Genomic DNA, 19,062 nt, shown 5'->3' on the forward strand with positions numbered 1-19,062 from the left:
ATCACAGGAGGCAGTTAGGTCAAGTCCTGCCCCTGGAAGTCCGGACTATTTATTTACAAAAGTGATCTGGAAGATGCAGAGCAAAACTCAGCCTGCACAATTACAAAATACTTCCCTTTTTCCTGCTTGTCTTTCTTGAGCTTAGCTCTTTCCGCATCTGGTTAGATGAAAAAAGTAAGTAGACCCTGACCGAAAAGCTGTCTATCTCTTGCTGAATCCCTAGGCTGCAAAACTGCTGTAAAGCTGCCATAAACCACTCTAGTGGGCAATGTTGCAAAGCACAACAGCTTCTCTGAGATACTTCTGGACTCTTAGAGCCTTAAAGATTGTGTCTGAAAATGAATTAATAACCAAGGCATATCTTTGTATGCTGAAAATATAAAATCTCTACCATTGACAGCGGACTATAACTAAGGTGATAAATTCTGAACCAGCTAAAAGCGTTTTTCATTGAGGAGAATATTCCCTGCAGTTCAGTCCATTTTACCACTTTAGTACGCACCAATGTCACCAGCACTTCATTTTGTTTCCTGTGTAGAGCAGACTTTACAGTTCTGTTCCCAACACTGCTCAGGTAAATGTCAGGCGATCTGGGGAGTGGTGCCTGAGGAAGGTGGATTTGGGGGAAAGATCTGATGTCACTTCTGAGTGATGCTCTAGGAATTTCCCCTAATCTTTGTGGTAAAGACCATAGATACTGGCAAAAATTCCTAGAGCGCTGTCCTGGAGGCCATTTTTTCTCCTGCTCTTCAGTTTCTTGAGGGCAGGAGAATGGGGTTAAGGGTGGGGACTTACATGTTGACTCAGGACCATTGGGACACTTATCTTACCAAGACGTTGGGTTGGATCCTAGCTCTCACTTTCACTTGTGATAGATTCCTGCTAGTTCACCCTCCTCTCTTGCAGACCCTCCTCAGGCACCCCACATTGTTTATGACCCCAGGAATGAGGTTTGGGGAAGCTCAACAGATTACAATGAGAAAGGGGAAGTGGGCATTCCTGTTATGAAGTGTTTAGGGGCATGAATTTTCACTGGATTATGACTCCTGTTTTGGAAGAGTTCTTGGTGGAGAAGCCTCTCTGCTGCTTTGGTACTTAGAATGCTGCTGGTACTCAATGTTGGAAAAATAGTAGCGGCAGGGTGCACTAGGGAGAATATAACATGGTGGAAGAAGTAGTCACTAATCTACTGGCAGACAATCTGATCTTTTTCATTCAATTTCCTCGAGGACAAGTGTCCGACTTTAGAAAAAGCCCAGCTGGCAATAACACCCTTCACCAGCTTTATAGACTGCGTTCACAAAGAAATACTCCTTATTGGGGGAATAAATGCAGAATTTCTGAAAATCCCATTCACTCCGAGATGCTAGATAATCATAACAATAATAGTTATTACTATGCCATCAATGTACATACTGTTTTCCCAAGCATTATAAAATAAAGCAGATCACTGCTGAAATGTCGCTATCTTTAAAAAATGACGACGAAGAAAAAAACAGGGGAGGAGGGGTAATTGCTAAAGTGTTCAGTATTAATGCGTTCTAATGGGGGTACCCACAACACTAAAAGCCTGCAATTATTTCAAATTATAGTATGTCAAAGGCAGGGAGAAAGCAAGGAACCGGCGGAGTGATGCTGGAGGATAGGCCTATTCATGCTGTGTGACTCCCTCCACCCCGATGGTCTTCCTATGATTAAATAACCTTAGACCGGCTTTAGGGGGCGGGGGGGGGGGAGGATTCAGAAATCAGCAAGACAGGGCATCTGTTGGGGCCTCGATTCTGACAAGGAGCCCGTTACCTAAAGAGTGCTGCCATTCTGACTTTGTGCAGAACACTCAAGACAAGGAGTAGCACCAGGGATTTTTCAGTTTGTGCTCTCTACCATTTCAGGGTTAACGGTATCAACTAAAGGTGCCTGGCCCATTCTCCAGAATTCTGGATCATTTCAGATGGGTAGCCATGGGTAGAAGAGCAAGATTCAGGTCCAATAGCACCATCAAAACCAACTAGATTTTGTGATCTCACAAGTGGATCTTTGACCATCTCAAATGCAGAATTCTAGAGGCAGCTTTTTTGTTTTGTTTTGTGGATCTATTTCACTTGAACCCGAGATCCTTGAGCATGTGCTAGATGATGAGTGCAGGATCATGTGCCTACAGAGACCTGTGCAAGGAAGAGTTTGTCCTATATTCAGTTTCGGGAAAAGATGGACATTATAGAGATCTATAGAATTATGCATGGAGTGGAGAAAGTGGATAGAGGGAACTTTCTCTCCTTTTCCCATAATACTAGAACTTGGGAGGACCCATTGAAGTTGATGGGCAATAGATTCTGGAAGGACAAAAAGGAGAATTCAATGAGAAATTAAATTGTAGAATTCACTCCCAGTGGATTTAGTTGAAGCCACCAGCATAAAAAGCTTTAAAGAGGCTAGACAGAATTGTAGGAGATATCTCTGCCCTGTTTATTGGCCCTCCAGGGCACCTGGTTGGGCAGTCTGTGAAACAGGATGCTAGAGTGGTCTGCTCCAGCAGGGTTCTTCGTATGTTCTTATATTCTTTTCCTCCAGCATCCGAAAGAGAATGATAGCCAATGATAGCTGTATCACTGGATTGAGCGTTGGACTAAGACCTGAGAAACCAGGTTCAAGTCCCCAAGCAGACATAAAGCTGTCTGGGTGACGCTGGCTCAATTATTTATTGTCAACTACTTTTCATAATGCTGTTGTGCAGGATAGCCTGGAAGAGGAAAGCACAGGTGCTCTGCCCTGAACTTGCTTGGAGAAGGATGAGATAAAAACCAGACAAACAGATTCCAAGGGAATGGCATACACAGACTTTCTCAGACCATTTTTCTTTTCCTTTTTTAAAATTTCCAAGCTAATATTTTTCTGCATGTCTAGAGAGTCCATCAAAAGTGTGCAGAAATCATGTCCTTGTGTAGGAGTGGGTCCTGTTCATGGTCTTTGTGATAGCCATGCATCCAAGTTTGCTATTGGAGGGAACAGGTGAGGTCTAAGAGAAATCTCAGAGCGATTGCGAGCAGGGTAAATGATTCAGAGATTCACCTCCCAATCTCCCCCCTCCTTAGCATGGTGTAGTGGTTAGGATGTCAGACTAGGATCTGGGGGAACCAGGTTTGAATCCCCACTCTAACATGGAAGCTTGCTGGGTGACCTCGGACTAGTCACACATTCTCAGCTTAACCTACCTCATAGGGTTGTTTTGAGGCTAAAATGGAGGAGAGGAGAACTATGTAAGCCACATTGGGTCCTAGGGTTGCCAGGTCCCCTTACCCTCCCAGTGAGAGGAGGGGGGCCCAGCACTCACCTTTTTGTTGCTCCTTACATACATGCAGATAAGCATGCCTTCTCAGGGTGGTGTGATGATGTCATTTCCGGGAAGTGACATCATCGCGCAGACCTGGGAGTGCACATGTGCTTTGCAGTGGGCCCAAACTGGCCAACTGTGAAGCACAGGAGTGGTCTTGGAGCGGTGTGATGACACACTCCTGGGAGTGATGTCATCGCGCTGCCCCGGGATAACACCTGGGTGGCAGGTGGGAGTAGAGGATCCCCTGCCTGTACCGAGGGACCTGGGACCCCATTGGGTCCCCGTTGGGTAGAAAGGCTGGGTATCAGTGAAGTACATAAAATTAACTTTCAGTGACTTGAACAGTTTAATCTCCCCCTTTTGTTCATTAAATGGGCTCCTGACTGCTCCCATATCACAGGCCTCCTTTTTCTTTCATTTAATTTACTAAGTCACAGGTTTCGCTATACCTGGGGAGTCCCCCAAGGAGGCAGGAACCTTTATCTTGTCTTTGAGTTCTAGTGCTTTTATGACAGGTACAAGCTGCCCCCTTCGTTTGCTATTGGAGGGAGTAATGGACAGAGTAATGCTCAAGGACAACTGTAGCAAGTAGCTTTCTATTTTGCACCTTGAGTTGAATTCCATGTGAAATTAACTCCATAAATAATTGGCAAGGTCATGGTGGAGAAAGGATACCATTTGGTTTGTCCATTTCATTTGTAGCTGAGATTTTGCACTTGGCAGAATAAACCCTGATACCCATATAGGCACACAATACAACCGATGGTAGTCAGCCAGATTATTGGTACTTATACAGTAGACTGGTTAAGGTATAAACAAACCAAACCTAATTGGCCAGCTGTGAATGATGAATCTTACTATTTCATGTTATTTATGACTACGTCATTCCAAAAAATTTAAACCCTTTTTGCTTCCTCAGTGCATAACCATAACCTCACTGGGCACAATTTACTCTTTGCACGGAGGAGAGTCAGGGTTGCAAAGAATGGGCTGCGTTTTAGACGTGCACCTTCAAAGAAATTCTAGGCAGATCCTAGAGAATGTTTTTAAATCACTGTGGGAGAGAATGAGGTTACTGCACGCATAACCTGCAACATTAATTATATTGTGTACTTCCATATGTAATTAGCTTCTGTATTTGTAACAGATAGTTACACTCCCCAGTTATGCATCTATCAAATTCTCGTTATAATTAGGATGACTCATCAAGGAATTATGCATTCAGTGTTCTTGTTCACTGCACTGTTTAGCTTACAGTCGGGAAGCAAAATACAGAATAATGTACTCTGTATTTCTTATCTCCCCCTGAATTTCTTATCTTCTCTACTTGCCTCTTTTCTTAAGATAATAAGGGGGGGGAAGGCATGCCTATTAAGTTTAAACTCATCCAAGACTATCAAAATCAATAGGATTCTCAGTACATCTTTGCTTTTGGTAGGTGGCTTATCCAGAGGATGCTGTAGAACTGCCCCTAAGAACTCAGGGTAGCAAATTCTTTGCTCCAAGGCATGGAAGAAATGTGAGCTTTGGTTCATATCAGAAGATAAAATTAAAGGGTTTTTTTTTAAAGAGAGAGAGAGAGAAACATGTCAGGGATACTTTTGAAAACTGAAGATGCTGTTCAGGGTGTGGGGAACAGTGATAGAAGAGAGGATTTACTGTGCCATCCTAAGGGGAGTTACACCCTTCTAAACCCATTCACTGCAATAGACTCAGAGCCAAACTACAAGTGACGCCTGACGCTAGTTGGACACTTGTCAGCTTCCCTCAAGTTTTGATGGGAAATGTAGGCAGCTTGGCGGAATGTTGGACAAGTGACAGTTGAAAAGTCCATTGGACAGCAGTTGGAGAGCCACGCTGCAAGACCAGGACACCTACATTTCCCATCAAAACTTGAGGGAAGCTGACAAGTGTCCAACTAGTGTCAGGCGTCACTTGTAATTTGGCCCTTAGAAGGATGCAACTCTGTTAAGGATAGCACTGTCAGACTTTTTGCTGAGACTGCAGGGAAAAAATAACTGCAGAAAGGCAGCTCATTAATATGTTCACAAGTAAATAAGCATGGCTGAATTCAACAGTGGTCGAATCCACATTACTCATTCTAAGTCGCATGTTCCTCGCATTCCCCACGCAATCCCGAGTGCCGGTCACATTACCTCATTAAACAGACGCATTTCATTCGCATTTCTCCCGAATATGTGGTCACAGGTTTTCAACGGGAGTTTCACGGTGGCCGTGAACGGGCCAATGCGCAATTTACGCGGTTTTTTTAAAAACCACCCCCCTTCCTGTCTCTCCGGCCATTCCGAGAGTTCCTATTGGCTGATTCAACTTGCAAGTGCTCCGTAGTCTGCAAAAGACTGTTTTTGACTTCATAGCATTGGATTTATTGATTATGCTGTTTCTGAATCAAATCTGGTAGTTTGAAAAATCATTTTGGGGTGAATCCATCCTCAGAACGGACTCGCGAAACTTCCTTTTTAACTGTTTTTTATTTTTTTATTTTATATTACTGTAATATCGAAATTATGAAATATCGAAATAATGACACTCCAAGGAAGTGAAACTTCAGTAAAATTCAGGCACTGAACTGTCCTGCATAGGAAATGCCCACGAAAGCTTCCCACATGCTTCCAAATTTCCAAAAAAGAAACGGGAGAGAGCCATCAGTGCTGTCAGTGGGGGAAAGAGAGGCATCATTATCTTCAATGATGTTTCTTTATAAGGCAAGATCGAAATAATGGAAAGGTGTGCTCAAAAAAATTTTAAAAAATGGGCGGGAAAAAAAGGTCCCGCCCAAAAAAGCGGTTTTCGAGCAGCCATGTGACCGGAGGGACGCGCGAGAAAGACGGATTGTAAGCAGGAATGTGAACGAAGAGGAAAAAATCACAGATTGGAGGCAAACGGAAGATATCCGATAAACATGCGGGTAATGTGTGAATGTGGATTTGACCAGTGTTTGTTCCTAAGTAAATGTGTATAGGCCTGAGAACTTATGTTGTTACAGTGTTGGACTAGGACTGAAGATATGTGTTATGATCTTTACTTTCCTTGGGGTAGATTTTTCTTTTAATCTATCCCTTAACCCTCTGGGTAGTCTGCTGCCACCAGGAATATTTTATTCCAAGATATTTTATTTAAATTCTCCCTTTGGTAACGTTCCCAAAGCGTCAGGCTCCTTCGTGGTTCTATGTGTCCCTGAGGATAGGAATGGAATATAGCAATGACAGCTACACTGGGATATAATAAAACAAAATAAACTTTTATTTAGTTAAGAAGCGTATTGGTTTCATAAAAGTAGTTCTCGGTTCTTAAAGTTACTTCATTTACTCTCATTCACACAGATCTCTTCCAAGGCTTCACACACAGTTAGCCTCTTTTTCTCTAACTCAATATTTGTCTCACAGAAATGCTTAAAACTCCTCAGGCAGCACACAGCTAGCCTCTCTGACTCTCATTCACAGAAATATTAAACCTGCTCAGGCCGGACACAGCTGGCCTCCCTTTCCCTGACTGAGTGTCCTTTCACAAACATGCTCAGTTCAGGTTCCACACAGGTTATATTTCTCTCATAAACACTTTAACATATTCAGGCAGCACACAGCCAGCCTGCTTTCTTCTGACTGAAACTTTTCTCTCCCTACTGTCAGTCTCAAACTGCATTCACTCCGCCCACACTCTCAGTCATCAACCAATCACATCACTCACTCTTCCCTCTCTCACCCCCCACTCTTCACCTAGCTCAAACCAAGCATTTAAAGACACATGCACCCATTTCTTGAAATCATTACAATATGTATTCACATCTCCATTGAGTCATAATATTTGTTGCGTGAGCTTGAACCAGTCACTCTCTTGTAGTATAACCTACATCATAGGGTTGTTGTGAAGATAAAATAGAAGAGAGGGGAAATGCATGCTGCATAAGTTCCTTGAAGGAAGGTGTAACAGGCCCTATGATATTTCAGGGAATTATGCGTACTTTTGGCACGATTACCTCCTCTCTCGGAGGTGTTCTAGAATGGCGTGATTAAAGCTTTATTTTGATGGCTTTTGAACTGTGAGCTCGATACCGTGAGGCAATTTTTATGGTTCTTTATGGCTACCAAAACACTAGAGGGAGGTTTATAAAAGACCAATAGTTGCGGTTTATTTTTCACCTCAAAATGGTTACTATTCTTAAGTGGTTGCAGGTACCACATAAGGGTTACAGAACAATGTAACTTCACAGCCTTTGCTGAAGTATATACTTTTCTGGTCCACAGATTACAGTTTCATGAATGATTTATGTACAAGTTAACTCAATTGCTTTCAGAGAACTTAGAAGTCATTTCACCCCTGAATGGCAACTTTTCAGACCGAAGTTATTCATGGACTTCACCTTGAGCCACTTTGTCTCTGTCAGTCTCCAAAAGTCTTGACAAACCAGGTACAACCTTCTGCAATAATCTGTCTAGAGCATATGAGCACACTCTTGTTGTTATCTCTGTTTTCCACAGTCCACCATATGTTTGGGCTGGAATTTTTTGGTCCTTTACTGATTCCAATTTTATCCAAGAATCTAGGAGTCAGCGAGGTATAGCCTTATTATGTGGCATATTCCAATGAACAACAACAACAACAACAGTTTATGAAGAACAGACGCATTCATATGCAGAAGTTCTTCTAATTTACATCTCTACTGTTATCTACAGAGGTCAGACGTCAACTGTCATTCTTTTTCTCTCTCACAAAAATTCACCAACCTCCCTGAAAGCTGACTGGGTGCAACTGCAGCTTTCAAATCTGCTCAGGCCTTAGGGATGCCAACACTGGCTCTTATAATTCCTGGAGACTTGGGGGTAGGACAGTGTTTGGGGAAGAGAGGGAGCTCAATGGGCATGTTATGCCACAGAGTCCACACTCCAAAGCTGTCATTTCCGTCAGAGGAACTGATCACGTGGTCAGGTCAATAAAACTCTGAGAACAGTAGTAATTCTGGGAGAATTACTCACCTGAAAACCTTACTTCTGAGGGGATTGTTTGATGGTTAGGGCTCTTTTCCATCAAAGAAGGGGCAGGCTAAAATTTGATTGGTTGACAAATGTGGAATGGTTGCCCTTTTCTGCTTCCAAAGTTCTGACAGCTGAACTATGCTTTCCAGGGCTTTTTTTCTAGGAGAAGAGGTGGTGGAACTCAGTGGGTTGCCCTCGGAGAAAATGGTCACATGGCTGGTGGCCCCGCCCCCTGATCTCCAGACAAAGGGGAGTTTAGATTGCCTACGGAGGACAATCTCAACTCCCCTCTGTCTGGAGATCAGGGGGCGGTGCCACCAGCCATGTGACCATTTTCAAGAGGTTCCGGAACTCCGTTCCACCACGTTCCTGCTGAAAAAAAGCCCTGATGCTTTCACTGAATTTGGTATGTGGCCCACACTGCACCAGCAATAGAAGGATTCTGTACCATGTAAGTAGGTTGAAACACAGTGCTGTTAATAACCATGTGAATATTCATATTGTGTTTTCAAGAGTCCTAAAAGCTTCCTGCTTATTACCCCAGTAATCCTTATATCTTTGTTGTAAAGGAGGTCTGTATTATTGTCTTGCAGAGGGGGATTTGAACTAGGGTTGTCGTTCCCCCAGTGGGGGCGGGGGATCTCCCACTCCCAGCCTCCTTCCCCTGCTACCACTCACTTGGCCTCCTGGTACGTGCTCCTGGTGCTGCATTGCTCAGGCACCAGGGGTGCTCCTGGGCTTTGTGCTAGGCCAATTGGGCCCATTTGGGGGCCCAAATTGGTGTGGCATGAAGCCTGAGAGCACTTCCAGGGCCTGCACGATGATGTCACTCCTGGAAGTGACATCATTGCATGCACGCAACCATGCATGAGAAGGCACCAAGAAGATGCTGAGAGGGTAAGGGGACCTGGCAACCCTAATTGGAGCAAAGGAGGTTCTACTTTCAGTCAATGGGACGTGCATCAGTGGCAAAATTCCTATTTAGAATTTTAAAAAATGACAACATAAATGTTGGGAGTTCCATTAAAGTCAATGGAAAGCCGCCATTTCCCACTACAAAGGATGGAAACCACTTTTTAAAAGGCTTCCCTCATCCCCTCATTCTTTCCCAATGTCTATGCTAGCCCCTTCCCCAACGGATGCAGCACATGTACAGCAACAGCTGTCTAAACCTATTGGACAAACCTTATCTTTCTGCCTAATATACCCCAAAGGGGGGCTTAATCTAAACATAAGATTTCCCTCGCCATCTACAATGTAATTAATCTATCAATCTGCTCATCCTCAATCTTACTGTTTATCAAGTAAATCTATGCATTAAAGGGTGGAGTGGGAATAAAATGCAGGATGAATTGCTTGGAAAGGGACACAGGGAAGATTATTTCAGAAGGCACAACATTAATCAACAGCAAATGGACAGGGGACAGCAGCGGGTTTATTGTCAGGCAGCTATGCCCCCCTTTCCGCTGGAAATGACCAATATGAATGTGCTTTCTATTGTCTGCACCTGCTTTGGGCTTCCGTAAATGTAGAGAGGGATAAATCACAGGCTTTGCTTTCATCCCTTTCCATGCCCCAGCAAAACCATGGCAACTCCAGTCAGGGGACACCCAGCTCCTGTTCCTACCACCCCTGGTGCCAGCTTGTCTAGAGGAATATCACTTTCATTTCCCAGCCAACCTAGCCTGCTCCCTATGAGAACCAATAGGTCTCCAAATACCCAGAATCATTCCGCATATCCAGATTGATAAAACTCAGATTTGCAAATAATTTACAGCACAATCCTAAACAGAGTTACTCCAGTCTAAGTCCATTGAAATCAGTGGGCTTAGACTGGAGTAACTCTGTTTAAGATTGCACTGTTTGTGAATTCCAAACATTTCTGAATCGAAATTGTACAACCCTATCTAGCCATTTGGACACTATAAAGTACTAGATAACTGTGGTCCCTTCCACACATCCTTAATGGAACTCGGGTGGGTTATGTCGCTCATTACACACACGCCATCATTTCCCATGCACGAGTAGGTCGTGATGATCCCGGTTTTTAAGCATTTTTTCTGAGACCTGTTTTATTCTGTTTGCATTTTTGTTGCCATTTTTTCTGCGTGATTATCTACTGTATCAATACACGTGGAGGCTTTTTTGCACTTTTGAAGTGCCCTCCCACAAATCTCCACCCCCTCCTCTTGCCGTTACCTTTCCTTTAAACATCACACATGTGTCTGGCTCGCATGCATGATTGCGTAATTCTTCCCGTTTTTGACTTTTTAAAATGGTTTTTGTCTTATTACGATATCTATGTATACAAAGGGAATCATACTGCAGTGCTTGCTACATTGGATCGCTCAGCTATCAGAGAATCAGTCTAGGATCAACATTGAGAACAGAATGCCATTTCTGATTTTATTTCAAACTATCGGTAAGGCCTGTTTTTTGGGAAAATACAATGGGCCCTAGCAGCGCTCCCCCCCCCTGTACCAGTGGCATCAGTCAAGGGGGGGATTGGGGAAGAAAGCAGGGGCTTCCTCCTCCTCTGATCCCTTGGCCACTGCTTGGCTTGTGTGTGACTCTCCCAAGGCCCGTGGACGCGGCAGGTAGCCCTGCCCCCGCTGACCTTAGGAGGGCCTTGCTGCCCCGCTGATACTACCCACAGCTGCACTGCACCCTCTGGAGGCCCCAAGGAGGCAGTGGGGAGGCAAACTGTTTTGTCCCCCACTTGTTTCTTATCCCTGCATACTGCGCCTCCATGAGGATATGGAGTGAGTGATGGGGAACACGGTTTGCCTTTTATATAGTAGGATACGGAATTGCGCAATCATGCTACTCTACTGTTCACATATTTATTAAAGACTTTTGCCTTTAAAATTTTGAGCCGGAAATCAACAGTAGAGACTATGCGCGCCCAGTTTCTACAGAAGCTGAAAGACAGGACAACTGTATAGCGCAATCCTGCATGTGCACAAAAAAAAAAAAAAAGAATTTGGGTGGGAATGCACCAACGTCATTTGTGATGAGGCACAGATAAAGAATGCGTTTTCTGTTTTGGGACCTTTCCCCCTCCATGACAACACTCACAAAACACGCATGAGGACGATGCATGTGGAAGGTGAGTTCTCGAAGCAGATTGGGAAGATGTGACTTTGGGACAGGGAAAACCCGCAAAAATTGGAGCGTGTGGAAGCCACCTGTAACTCACTGGCCATGAAGGATCAGCCTCCAGGGAACAGCCACGCCACTATGACAATGTATGAGCAAGTCACATATGAACACATGATGCTGTTCTTATACTGAATTAGACCATTGGTCCGTCAAGGTTAGTACTGGTTTTACTCAGACTGGCAACTCCTCTCCAAGGTCCCAGTTCACATCACCTGTCACCTGATTATTTTAACTAGAGATGCCAAAGATTGAACCTGGGACTTCTGCATGCCAAATAGATGCTCTATTACTGAACCATAGCCCCTTCCTCCTAATTTCAGAACTTATTTTTTTACTTATTTAAAGCATTTATCAGCTGCCTTTCTACCTAGCAGGAACTCAAGGCATCTTACAATATAAATAAAATAACAGAAACAAAATGAATAAAAACAAAGTTTTAAAATACTGTTTAGTATCACTGATGAACATATACACAATGTTATCTAAAAGCAGTCCCTAAATAAAAAGGTCTTTAGTTGTGTCCTGCACAGATTTTAGCCCCAAATGGGCCTGTTTTGGTCCATTTGAGACCAAAATCGGCCTGCTGTGATGCGTGTGTGCACCCCTGTGTGATGACATCACTTCCTGGAAGTGACATCATCATGAGGGGGCATACGTACGCTTTGCATGAGGGGCATCATGGGACAAAAAAAAAAGGTATGTGCCAGGTCCACTGCCTCCCTCTGGGTGTTACCAGGTCCACATAATCCCAATAGCTGGTCCCAATCAGCAGTTTAGCTGCAGCATTCTGCACTAGCTGCAGCTTCCAAACACTCTTCAAGGATAGCACCAAGTAGAGCACATTGTAGCAGTCCAATCTAGATGTAACTAAGGCATGGATCACTCTGGCTAGATCTGACAGAGCCAGGAACAGGCGCAGCTGATGTGCCACCAAAGCACTGCAACCACCTGGTTTTCTAAAGTGACTGCTGTGTTGAGCAGCATTTCCAAGATGAGAACCTGGCTTTTCAAGAGAAGGACAACCGCATCGAGAGTTCCTGGCCTGCCTTTCCACTAACCCAGAGAACCTCTATCTTGTCAGGATTCCATTTCAGCTTGTTCGCCATCATCCAGCCCACTACTACCTCCAAGCACTGGTGGTTAAAAACATCAACAGCCTCCTTGGAATTAGGTGGAAAGAAAAGGTAGAGCTGGGTATCATCTGCATATTGGGGACATCACAGGCCAAACCTCCTGATGACCTCTCCCAGTGACTTCATGAAGCTATTAAATAGCATGGAGGATAAGACTGAACCTTGCGGAACCCCACAGACCAATGGCCAAAGGGCAGAGCAGGAATCCCCCTGTACCACCTTCTGAGACTGACCTCCCTGATAAGACTTGAACCACCGTAACACAGTGCCCCTTACTCCCGCTGCTGAGAGGTAGCTCAGTGGGATGCTACGATCAATAGTATCGAAGGCCACTGAGAGACCCAGGAGGACTAGCAGGGTCACATTCCCCTTGCCTAGTTCTCGGTGAAGGTTATCAGCCTAGGTGAACAAAGTAGTCTCTGATCCAAATCCTGGCCTGAAGCCAGATTGAAATGGGTCCAGAATACCAGACTCTTCCAAGAGCCCCTGGAGCTAAGGAACCACTAGGCCTAGTACCTAGAGTTGCCAGGTACCCCTTCACCTCCCGTTGGGAGGGTGGAGTACCTGGCACTTACTTTGTATTGAGCATGAGTCTTCCAGAAGTGATGTCACCATGCCGTCTGTAAGAGCAGTCCCATGCTTTGCATGGGGCCAATTTGGCCCATTTGGGGCCCAAATCGGCCCCAAACTAAGCGCAGAAACATTCCTGCAGGCAGCGCGAGGACATCACTTCTGGAAGTGACATCACCACGCCAGTTGGGAGTGAGCATGCGGTGCACACTCCTGAGGTGCCTGCCAGTGGCGGGCAACCTCCAGGACTGTGCCCCCTCCTGCTGATCGCTGGGCGATTGGCGGACAAGGGGGCAAATCCCCAGGAGTTTGTCCGACACTGGCGGGCATCTGGGAACCCTACTAATACCTTCCCCAAGAACAGAAGATTGGAGACTGGCTGGAAGTTCTCCAGCATAGCAGGGGCTCAGCGAGGGATTTTCAAAACTGGTCTAATCATAACTCCTGCTCTCAAGGAAGTGTTTACCATTTGTTATGGTAAACTTTCTCTCCAAAATGGTCCGGTTTAAAACTCCTGAACGGCTGCTTGAATTCTTAGCACCCAACATGCACCTTCGACTTGCCGCTGCAAAATTTCACAAGTTCTGAACTGGAGCTTGACATGCTGTTATGAAAGGCACAAAAGGCTTTTCAAATTTTCAGCTTGTCATTTCAAATGTTATGAGCGGTGACTGAAAAATTGCCAGCCAAAACAAAATGGAGTTTTGTTTGAAATTAGGCTGAAAACGTTGCAGTCACCCTCAGCACTGATTAGTTGATCCTTTGCTCCTGGTTGTTGCAATGCTCTCCCCCTTGAATGACTTATTATTTCCAAGTATAGTTTTGCTTGTTGCTTGCATCACAGATTTTCAATGTCAGACTGGAATTAAGGTGGCTGAAAAGGTTGAGCCAGCCATGCCTATTTCTTCAGAGGTAAGGTCTGGTGAGCTCCTGGAATTATAACTTATCTCCAGGCTACAGAGATCAGTTCCCCTGAAGAAAAAGGCTGCTTTGGAGGCTAAACTCAATGACATTTTCCTCTGTTGAGGTTCCTTCTCTCCCCAAACCCCATCCTCCCTAGGCTCCACCCACGAATCTCCAGGAAGTTCTCAACCCAGAGCTGGCAATCCTACTGGTGGGAGGGTAGAAGGAATACAGTGGTTTGGGGATGATAAAATGAGCAGTTGGAAAGGAAGACGCCGAGTCATGCCACAAGTGAAGGATCTTTGATGCGCCCCCTTATCTCAGGTTTATTTTAGTGTTCCCAAATTCAACAAAAAGGGGAAAGCGCAGAGGCCAATTGGAAAGATTCCAGATCCAAGCGAAAAATGCTCCAAGTGGCTTCCTGCCTGCCTTCCTGTCTCTCTCTGCCAACTGCTAGAAAGCATGACTCTTTCTCCAACTCTGTCTGCCACCTGCCATCATTATGCCATCCAGGTGTCTAAAAAACCTTCCAGTCCCTGCCACCATAAATAGTGTCTGCTTTTTTTCTCACTAGGCCATGGTTTATTTATATAGAATCTGGTGCATTTGGCTAATGTCTGTCAAAGCATCTGCTCCTTATTTCTTTTATTAAGGGATGCAAAAGTACTCTATATCACATTCCTGGCAAAAGAAGCTTTTCTTCTTATGGATACCATTTGGAAAGCCATTGTGAACAGCCGGTACAATAATGGTGACTTTTGTGCATCCAGGTTTGGAATAGGGATCCCACTTTCCTAACCAGCGGGGGGGGGGGGCAAGCACCTTCTCTGTGGGCTCCCCCATGGCACTGCACGCTCTCGTGCACAGCAGCCACTGGGATCAGGCCTGTTTTGGCCTGGATTGGGGCCGCTGTAGAGCATTGGAGTGCTCCTGAAAATGAGCCCAATCCATGGCAAAATGAGTTCATTTTGGGATGCTGCAGAGCACAGGAGAATTCCTGCACTCTGCAGAGCCCCAAAATGGGCCCGTTTCGGCAGCAGGTCCTGTGTTCCACAGCGCCTCAAAAACAGGCCCAATCTGTGGCAGAACGGGCATGTTTTCAGGCGCTGTGGAGCACAGAAGCGCTCCAGCGCTCTGTGGCACCTCAAAAATGGGCCTGTTTCAGCACAGATTGGGCCCATTTTGAGCCCCTGCGGAGCCTGGATGTGCTCCCAGGGGCTGCATGATGATGTCACTTCTGAAGTGACATCATCACACCTGTGGGGGGCACGCAGCATGCTTCATGTGCATGCACCCCCTCTCTCCCAAGGTAAGTGCCAGGCCCCTGTCCCCCGCCTAGACATTGATGGGGCCTGGCAACTCTAGTTTGGAAAGCATTCCAACACACAAGGAAATTCTCTTGACTTTGGGATAGTTGGGAGTCTCAGTTCTGGTACAGCAATCTCTATTGCCAGCACTGAATTTATGCCTATGCCTCCCTGTTACACATATAGTGCAGGGATTTACCTGTCCCAACCTCAACCTCAATTTTATGTCCCTGAGTATTTGGAGAATGAGAGAAAAAATGACGTTTGTGTAGTGACACTCTAGGAATTTCTATAGTAATGACCATTGAGACTGTTGGAGGCAGTCCTCCTCAGGTATTGCCCACAAGGTTTCCTGATATAACAACAACAATAACAACAACAACAACAACAACAACAACAACAACATTGGCATATAATACACTAGACAGAACAGTCATGGAAAATCGAAAAGTCTAGATAATTGACATTGCAATTCCTGGGGATGCCAGAGTCGAAGAAAAAGAACAAGAAAAAATGATTAAATATAGAGATCTGGCAATAGAAACCACCTGAATATGGAAGAAGAATGCAACAGTAGTCCCCATTGTCATCAGGGCACTTGGAACCATCTTGAAAAACTTTGCAATCCATATGGAAAACCTGCAGCTTTCTGACATAACACCTACAGAACTGCAAATGACGGTGCTACTTGGAACTAGACATGGGCACGAACAGAAAAAAAATGAACATGGTGTTCATTGTTCGTTGCCATCCACAAACAACGAACAATGAACATTGACGAACATGACCTGTACATGAACATGTTCATTGTTCGTGGGGGCCAGCAGGCTCTTCTCCAGCCATCAGGATCCCTACCACACCACTCCCAGAAACCCTACCTGAGCAGGTAGCAGGAAATGTACCAATAAAATATAATAGCTTGGCCCCAGAGCCTGGCAGCAGCCCTGGAACCTGAAGGGATAGATCCCTATCCCACCACACACAAAGAAAATTCAAGTTCCAATGCACTCTCCCTGTCTCTCTCTCAAAATGCCAACAGCAACTGTCTCTCCCTCACTGTCTACAAAACCAGAGCTGGGAGCCACCCTCCCCCTTGCTCTTTGCTTCCTTGTAACAAATTTGGAGCTCTACATTTGAAAGGAAGACCTGCCTATCAAGCTAAATTGGGCTTAGATTGGGGTTTCCAGGGCAACAGCAGGAGTTCAGACAGAGTTCAGGCAGTCCCTGCCTCCAGTTTCCAAGGGAATTGATTGCAGTTGCCACATTGTCTGGCTTGATGAACAGCAACAAACGAGGTTTGCAACAACCACCTGTTCGTTTAGAATGGGGCCTCATGAACAGCTTGTTCGCGAACAACTGATTGGGCTGTTTGTGGCTTTTTTTTTGTTCGTATTGCTGTTCGTGCCCATCTCTACTTGGAACAGCATACATATCACGCTGATATCTGGTTGATAATTAGGTCTCTGATGGAAACTTGTATCAGCTTAGCAAGGCCAATCAATAATAACACGTGACCTCTGTCTATTGTTGATTGTTTTTCGGTTAACTAGAATAATAATAATAGTTCCCAGTGCCCCATTGACAATGGGGACTACTGTTGTATTCTTCATCCATTTTGAAAAATTTTGCAATGGAAAATTGCAATGGAAAAACTGCAGCTTTCTGACATAACACCTACAGAACTGCAAAAATGGTGTTACTTGGAGCAGCATACATATTGCACCAATACCTGGCTGATACTTAGGTCTCTGGTGGAAACTTGTATCAGCTCAGCAAGGCCAATCAATGATAACATGCGATCTTCATTTATTATTGATTGTGTTGTGTGCAATTCGAATAACAACAACATTCGATTTATATACCACCCTTCAGGACAACTTAATGCCCACTCAGAGCAGTTTACAAAGTATGTTATCATTATCCTCACAACAAACACCCTGTGAGATGGGTGGGACTGAGAGTGCTCTGAGGGCTCTGAGAGCACTCTCACCCAAGGTCACCCAGCTGACTTGGAGGAGTGGGGAATCAAACCCAGTTCTCGAGATTAGAGTCCCACTGCTCTTAACCACTACACCAAACTGCACTATTTCCTAAACCTGAGGTTCCTCAGGGCCCCCCAGAGGGACCCTGAGTCAGCAGTGGCATTGTCCCCCAAGCTAGCACCATCATCATCTCCTGAACAAGCAGAACCCTCTGTCGAGGAGTTCCTCAAACCAGTTCTCAAAAGGGCTTCCCAAATACTCTTAAACATAACATTTTTTCTTTACACCCTCAAGCCAGGAGGCCCCAGCATGGACCTGCCCACCGCCAGACCTGTCACCGTCTCTCACAGGATCCCAGGAGCACAGAAAGTGAAGGGATAAGGCCAAAGCCTGGACCAGGCACAGGAATGTGCACTTGGTGGCCTGAGTCCTCCCCTCTGCTGAGGAAGTACCTGGAGAGACTGCTAAGTCATTGCAGATCTGGGCCTCACTACTCCTCATAAGTATAGGAGCTGCCTGAGCTTGTGGAAGGGAACTAATGTGGGACCCAGCATCAATTGCAGGGGAAACTCCCTTATAAGGTTACAGCAAGGCTGAAGCTATTGTGGGATCAACTTTTTGTAATTTTGCTGACCAGCCTGTCAGTTGTGTGGCCTGCATGTATCTGAGCCTTGGAACTTTGTTGCCTGACCTGTCTTTGGAATATGTTATCTCTCTCTGCACTGAGACCTTGGACTGCCCTTCAGACAGTTCCCCCAGATCCTAGTCCAACACTGTAGCCAATATACCATGTTGGTTCTTGGGGGGGGGGGGCTTGGAACCAATCTGTTCTACTTTTGGCTCACCTGTTCTCCAAGACTCTTGGGCCAACATGGGAGCCAGTGTAGTGCAGTGCTAGAGAGCTATTGGATTTCTCAGGTTCAAATCCTCACCTATCCATGAAGATCACTGTGTGAACTTGGGTCATCCATTCTTTCTCAGGGTCTCACCAAATGAGACAAAATACACTCAAATTCGAGTGTATTTTGTAATTCGAGTGTAATTCAAGTGTATTTTGTCTCGTGTAGTTTGACCCTCAGTCCAGCCTAGCAAACGGTTGCTGTGCTGATAAAACGAAGAAAGGGAGAATCATGCACACTCCACCAAGCTCTGCAGAGGATATTCAAGATAAATATGCATCTAATATGTTCTCCTTTCTTCCAAGTACACATTTATGACCAGGAACTTTATGAATGTAAAGTTCCATTCATGAACACTTGAAGGTGCCTTCTACTGAGTCTAGCCAACGGCCTATCAAGGTCAGTATTGTTCTCTCTGACTGGCAGCTGCTGTCCAGGGTCTCAAGTCTTTCACATCTAGGGTTGCCAGGTCCAGGTTAGGAAATTCTGGGAGATTTTGGGGGTGGAGCCTGGAGTGGGTGGGGTTTGGGAGAGGAGGGGGCCTCAGTGGGATATAAGGCCATAGAATTCACCCTTCAGAGCAGCCATTTTCTCCAAGGGAACTGTTGCCTGGAGATCAGTTGTGATTCCAGGAGATCCCCAGCTACCACCTGGAGGCTGGCAAACCCTATTCATATCACCTCCTGTCCCATATTTTTCATTGGAGATAGTGTGGATTGAACCTGAGACCTTCTGCATGAAAAACATATGCTCTGCAACTCAGCCATAGCCTCTCCCC

This window comes from Eublepharis macularius, chromosome 6 (assembly GCF_028583425.1).
Source record: "Eublepharis macularius isolate TG4126 chromosome 6, MPM_Emac_v1.0, whole genome shotgun sequence".
In the NCBI taxonomy this organism is placed as follows: domain Eukaryota; kingdom Metazoa; phylum Chordata; class Lepidosauria; order Squamata; family Eublepharidae; genus Eublepharis; species Eublepharis macularius.